The sequence below is a fragment of the Penaeus monodon genome, chromosome 41, assembly GCF_015228065.2.
Source record: "Penaeus monodon isolate SGIC_2016 chromosome 41, NSTDA_Pmon_1, whole genome shotgun sequence".
Lineage (NCBI taxonomy): Eukaryota > Metazoa > Arthropoda > Malacostraca > Decapoda > Penaeidae > Penaeus > Penaeus monodon.
In genome coordinates, this window is record NC_051426.1 from 18,770,764 (window position 1) to 18,778,263 (window position 7,500).

The 7,500-nt window shown below is 38.0% G+C and overlaps 1 protein-coding gene across 1 annotated transcript in view; it reads left to right on the forward strand.

The window, feature by feature from the left end:
• The window catches only part of LOC119598604 (obscurin-like), a gene marked incomplete in the record, with an annotated part of 290,330 nt that overhangs the window by 204,841 nt on the left and 77,989 nt on the right, over nt 1–7,500 (forward strand).

The following is a 7,500-nucleotide window of genomic DNA, read 5'->3' on the forward strand; positions in this document are numbered from 1 at the left end:
CAATTTTATCCGGGCTTGGGACCAGCACTGACTTGGGCTGGCCACCTAGTGGCTAGGTAGGCAATCGAGATGAAGTTCCTTGCCCAAGGGAACAACGCGCCGGTCGGTGACTCGAACCCTCGAACTCAGATTGCCGTCGAGACAGTCTTGAGTCCGACGCTCTAACCATTCGGCCACCGCGGCCTTTGACGATCAAGGGCTTCCGTGATTTTTTCTTGGCATATTTTAGAGCAGTGGTTTGCCATTGCCTTCCTTTTTTCTTTTTCTTTTTTTTATATCGAGTCACCATCTCTATTTACCCGGCACTGACTTGGGCTGGCTTGGCCACCCAGTGGAACAAACGCGCCGGCCGGTGACTCAAACCCTCGAACTCAGATTGCCGTCGTGACAGTCTTGAGTCCAACGCTCTAACCATTCGGCTACCACGGCCCTAGTAGTCAGGTACTTTTTCCATTTTATTTGAAGCTCCTACAATGTAATTACTTACAATACTTGTAATTAAATTTCATACCACATGATAAGTACTTTTATGGTTTTCTATTGACTTTTTCATGTGAAAAAACATCGTTTTCTCAAAACTTTGTATGTTAGTACAAACTTGGCTTGTAGCGACCAGATACAACTTCAAACAATGTTGGGGGTGTCGGGATGCTACAAAAAGGCCTTAAATGATTAAATAAGTAACACTCTCTGAACACTAGTATTTGCTTTGTAACCCTTTCACATATTTTTTTCTTACTGCATAGGCCTACCCCTTCATTAAATAGAGTATTAAGAATAGAAGCGAAAGCCCACATTCATATATGGTTCATTTGTTATTTGTAAATATTTGGCCTCGTTGTTTTATAATTCTATTTTTTTACGGATATGAACTTGTAGACACTTATTTACTGCGCCGGTTCTCAAGAAATCCTTAAAGTGGCTTTACATTCTTGGACAGTTTAGATGTGACTTCTTATTTCTGTTCCCTGATAGCCATCGGGCCAATTCTGACATCTTGTTTGCCTGCGGTAAGATCTTAAAAGAAAGAAACAAGGAAAATCTGTATATATACATTCATTAGAGTTTGTATGTACATGTCCACAAATCGTGTATCTGCGTGCGTCTGGTTATGTATCTGCACATTTGTGTGACATGTTCACTGCTTGCGATAAGCTAACATGGTGAACTTACACTCTTGTTGGTATGGTGCCAGATGGTATTTGAGTACTAAGTAATGCCTTCTGGCAGCTTGTTTTCTGACTAATCAGAGCCAAGAAATAATTTTCCTATTTGCCAGGACATACTCGTTGATATCATATGATGAATTTAATAATAATAATAATAATAATGATAATAATGATGATGATGATGATGATGATGATGATGATGATGATGATGATGATGATGATGATGATGATGATGATGATGATGATGATGATGATGTCCTTAAAGTGTCGACGTCATATGGATCAGAAATGCACGATCGAAAAGGCAAGCAACTAGGGAGACGTTCCACCTCCCTAGGCCGATTCTTTTCGAAGTAGCTTTCTACATTTTTCCTCAGTCTATTCATTCAATCACCCTCTTTCTCTGTCTTCCTTTCTGGTTCATTACTTTAATTGTCACTCTAATTTATTCAATCACTCACTCAATCAGTCATTTTTAGTACTGGCAAATGACAATAAAGGATAACTTTTATTAACATAAAATGGAACTGTTTCTCACCTTAGAAGATGCCAGCGAAAACTTTTATTATTAAGAGTCCCTTACTCGCCTACAAACTTGTGTAAACGAGGACAAAGGAGCTACATTCTAAAGATGTAGATTCATCAAATATTTTATTGAAAGGGGGCGTCTTGTACACCAAAAACACCGTAATTTTCTTTTTTGCTTTCATTAGTTTGAGATACCGTATGCACGCTGGAAGAACATTTCTTCCTGGAAACAGTGCTTCTTCTGCATAAGGACATGGCAGTTTTATTTCTTTCCCCTTATTCATAATGGCGAACGTTGTAAAATAATGACATACACAGGTCTTTAGTACCTCGTACCATTTAAATGTAAGGTTCGGAATATCGGCTGGTTTGCGTGAAGGTTGCTATCACTGCAAAAGCATTTATCTCAAGGATTTGTTTTCCTCTCAGCTATTCTGAATTATGAAAAGCAAGTCCCATTTGGAATGGAGCAGCCAATGCGGACACAAGTAATGATAACTTAATCCTCAAATAAATTCTTTTGTAAATTGCAACAGACTAGGATGCTTCCGGAGACGTCTTTTAAACGCTCTGCTTGCATTAAAGACACATTTATAAGCATTCGGATGTGGAATTTGTTTATCAAAGCCTTTTTATCTACTGGATGAAATACCTGTGGAAGACGCCTCCTTAACCGAAAGTCCAGGACGGGAGGAGGAAGGAAGCCGCGCTGACACATGTTGCTCTCGAGGGTCAGGGACTAATCGTATTGTGTTAATGTTGTATTCCCTTTAAAGCACGCAGTTCATTAGATATATACATATATATATATATATATATATATATATATATATATATATATATATATATATATATATATATATATATATAATTCAGCTAAGAAATAAAGTGGCACATTGTGTGTTTGAGAAATCAATCATTCTTAAAATACAAATATATCTTACACGTATGGCTTCGTGCCATATCGTAAATGAATGAAAACCATTTCCTGGAATCTTCGGTCTGGAATTTGACTTCGGAAACTCGCCACGGCATCCAGAGAAAAAACCTTCTTTTAGTCTCAAGATTTACTGACAAAGAAAGAATGACGAGTAAATACCGGCTGCTTGTGTCATCTCGTCAAGTTTGCTTCCTCCCCTGCACATGGATCTGCACCGCTGTACCTTTCGTAGTTGCTTTCGTGCCGTCTTGTCATCAAACCATTGATGCTCTGTCACTTTGTAATGCGCCTTTTCAATATCTTTGTTAGAGTGAAAAAAACTTATTAATTTTTGCTAATTTCTGATACTCTACGCTAATTTACGATAACGCATTTCTTTAGTAATTGATGACAAGATAAAATTAAGGCACCTTAACTTTCAACTTGAAGCCAGAATTACTAATATAGCGCGATAGCAATGGTTCTGACGGGCTCTCTCGTATGGTATAGAAAACAAATCTATACTTAAATTTATCCTTTTATTTTCATTTTTTCCATTTTTATTTTATTTGGGTATTTTTAGGCTGGGGCCATGACCCAATCCAGAAGGGCTCCTGTAGGTGACTGTTAACCCTTCTCTTGGCTCATCGATTAGTTTTCTGATTGGCTTTATTCAAGAAATAATAACTGGGAGGAAGATACAGCGGTGTCCCATGAGTCCTGGTTTCAGTGCACATTGCTTGGCGTGCTTTATAACTTTGATTGCATTGAAGAGCAAATTGTGAGTGGGCTCGTGAAATGATTTGCCGTTTTTTCTCTCTCAATTTACCTTATTTAGCAACCGAAATGCCAATACTCACTCAACTTTCTCTAACCGAAAATAGAAACGCAATCGAGCCCATTGTCCACAGAGGAGTCACAAATTTCATTCGATGCTCAGTGATTAACAACAAGTAGAGCCTGCTTTCCAAGTTGTTCGTTATGTAGAATATACGTCTTTAACAAATGTTTGTGCATACGTAGATAAAGTCACTGTGTGTTCTCATTAATACGTAATTAGGAGTGTGAATACACTAATATTCTTCCACGATCAGTTTAATAATCTTTTTCAATACTTTGGTATCAAGAAAGCCTTTCTTTTGGCGAATGATTAATTGCGACTGTGAATTGCCTTACTTTAGATTGAAAGGAGGAACAATCAGAATAGTTTCAAGTGGTAGTAAGGAAATCACTCACTCGCCACACCATCTCATCATTTCCTATTATTTTTCCTTGCTTATTTTTCCTCACAACACCACGAAGACAACAATAATAACATGATGAATAATATGCAACCTACACAAAATAACCCTCTGAGCAATCTAAAATGAAAGCTAAAATGAAAATTAAATAACTAAAACTCATTGTCATGCTCGTAGACCATAAACAACATCGTATTTTGTAGTTTAAGTGATAAGATCTCTAGATTGTAGCTTTTTGCTGTAAGTTTAGTAAGACTTTCTTGAATATGTCTTGCTAGTCACTGTGAATCTGCGATTTCAACGGAGTAAGCATTTGTTGTGATATACCTGTGCCGTTTAGAAATCAGTGATGTTGAAAATAATATGCAGGAGTTTGTATCAGTATGGATGTGTGTATGTGCTCATACATATGTATGCACTTGCATGTAACTGTGCAAATGTGTTTATGTGTGTGTCTTCTAACCCTTCATATGTTGCAATATACATGCATTGCATATGCAGTATATATTTGGTATGTGTGTGTGTATACATATATATATGTACATAATATATATATATATATATATATATATATATATATATATATATATATATATATATATATATATATATATATATACACATATACATATACACACACTTTATATGTTTATGGCGATGCCTATAATTACTTTTTAGCTCAAAAAATCTAATAATTATCTTCTGAATTCTAATAATTCGAAAAATATTAATGTATCTTGTGAAAATTTATAATTTCCCATTTAGTGGGAGCTGCAGACTGTAACATTCCGTCAAAGCGGGCAAGCTTCTTCCCCAGATACAGGAAGGAATTTGCCTGTGGAGAGACCATTGGGGTGTGCTGTCCCCTCCTCCACTTGGTATGCCCCTGCTAGCTAAGCCTTAATGTTAAACATCTGTGGTTTCAAACGTCGTCACAGTAGCCAGACTCACAGCAGCTCTCCGTTGGAAGGGATTCACGGTGACTGAGCTTTTTGTTAGTTGCAAGTAGTTTATGTAGTGCCATGTCTGACAGGCTCAAGAGGCAGCTAAGCTTCGGAGGAAAAAAGAAGAAGAGGCAAGGCTTCAAAACGAAAAACAAGAAGAGGAAAGGAAACAACGAGAAGAGAAGGAAAGGTTAGAGAAAGAAGAGAAGGAGAGAGAGGAAAAGGAAAGACTTCAACGAGAAAAAGAAGAACGTAAGGCAAAAGAAGCGAAAGAAATAGAAGAGAGGCAAAGAAAAGAAAGGCAAGAAAGAGAGAGAAAAGAAAGAGAAGAGAAAGAAAAGAAAGAGAGAGAAGAGAAAGAAAGAAAAGAGAGAGAAGTGAAGGAAAGGAAAGAGAGAGAAGAAAAGGAAAGGAAAGAGAGAGAAGAGAAAGAAAGGAAAGAGAGAGAAGAGAAGGAAAGGAAAAGGAAAGAAAGGAGAGAGAAGAGAAAGAGAGGAAGGAAAAAGAAGAGAGAGAAAGAATTGAGAGGGAAGAAAAAGAGCGGAAAGAAAGAGAAGAGAGAGAAAGGAAAGAGAAAGAAGAAAAAGAGAGAAAAGAAAGAGAAGAAAAGCAGAGAATAGAGAGAGAAGAAAGAGAGAAGAAAGAGAGAGAAGAAAAAGAGAGAAAAGAAAGGGAAGAAAGAGAAAGGATAGAGAGAGAAGAAAAAGAGAGGAAAGAAAGAGAAGAGAGAGAAAGGAAAGAGAAAGAAGAAAGAGAGCGGATAGAGAGGGAGAAAAAGGAGAAGGAAGAAAGGGAACGCAAGGAAAGAGAGGAGAGGGAAAGGAAAGAAAGAGAAGAGAAGGAAAAGAAGGAGCGAGAAGAGAGAGAGAAAAGAGAGATAGAGGAAAAAGAGAGAAAGGAGAGAGAACTAAAGGAGAAGAGAGAAAAGGAGGAGAAAATAAGAAAAGAGAAAGAAGAGCAAGACCGAAAGCAGAGAGAAGAAGCGGAAAGGAAGGAGAGAGAGAGGCTTGAAAGGGAAAAGGGAGAGAAAGAAAGGAAGGAAAAAGAGGAGAAAGAAAAGGAAGAGAAAGCTGAAAGAGAGAGAGAGGAAAAGGAGAGAAAAGGGAAGGAAGAACGGGATCTAAAGGAGAGAGAAGCGCGGAAGGAGAGGGAGGAGGCCAAGAGAGCCGCGGACGTGACGGCGTTGCCAGCGCAGCCGGTCAAGCGAGCCAAAGCCATGGACAGACTTCTCGAGGAGCAGTCCAGGAGCTCCGACTCGTCAGTCGAGGATGCCTTTGAAAAGATGGCCCAGGAGGCCGCGGAGGAGGAGGAGGAGGTAGAGGAGTTCTGGGAAGGACGTGACGTTACATCCCCTGAGGGGGTCAAGGAAGCCGAGCCTAAAGAAGAGGGCAAGAAAGAAGTTGCAAAGGAAGACAAGAAAGATGTTGTGACTCCGCAGTCGGTAAACTCAGCATCTGCCCGAAGTCCCAATATGTTTATTTATTATTTAATTTCGTTTACAATGTTGTACCTCGAATTCTGGTGCCAAGGTGCGACTCGCCCGTCTGTAGCTGTTTTGATTTATTTTTGCTTAAAATAATTCAGCTTAAATTTTATCATAAAAAATTATATTTATTTTGCAGCTTAAGTAAAGCAGTGTGCTTTTAGTTTGTGTTAAAATCTAAACCTCTAATGTCTCCACAGGAGATATTACTTTAAAAGGGCTATGGTAAGCCTGCACAGTTTGGCGGGCCTGTCAGAACATCGACATCTGAACAGTATTGCCAAATGTTCTTAATAATTAAAGTATTTAAATTTTGAACCTTGAAGATCTTCATATTCTTTGTGTAACTAAGTCATATATGTTTTACGCTCATGCATCTAATTGTAATTAACAAATGGTTTACCGATGTGACTTTGTTTCCCGTAAGGTATAATCCGGTGCATGAATTCAAAATACCTCGGGCAACAAATCATAACATAGCGCATTGCAACCTTTACGTATGTACTAAACTCACACAAGTTATCATTGTCTTCTGAATTCAGCTGTGCAATACCAGAAACATTGGCAGCACTGCTTTTGTCGGTGCTTTGTCCTAATCGTTTGTCTTGATACACCATGTGGCAACACCGAGTTCGAGGTCTACTGTTTTCTTTCAGTTTATTTATTTGCCTTATTCCTTTTTTGAACACGATGCTATTTTCACATTTTGTTTGTGGCTTTTGCCCATTTCTTTAGTCATAGTATTTTTGTGACTTTAACAGTTGTTCCAGTGACTTAAATTATCCCTTGTTGCAGACTGTGCCCAGGTCTTACATTTTCTCATTGCAACTGACACGCCTGTGCTCGCACACTTCCATGATTTCAACCAAATCCTCTTGTGTGTTTTCGCTGTATTCAAAACCACTTTATTTTCGTCAATATTTACGACAGTTAAATATCTTAACACCAATATTAACAACAATTACAATAAATGCCTAACACAGTTTGAGAATAATGACAGTAGTTAAGTTTTACCCGTCTGGAGAAATACTACATAACTAATTTACTAAACACTGGGGAAAGGGCCCATTAAAATTATTGTTTTTAATAAAAAGACCATTTTCTGAAACAAAAGAAAATACACAAATAGGGAATTGCTCTCAATCCACACTCTAAAAGTCAACACTAAAAGAACAACGTGCTATTTTGTAAATGTGAATCACTCCTTAAATAAAGA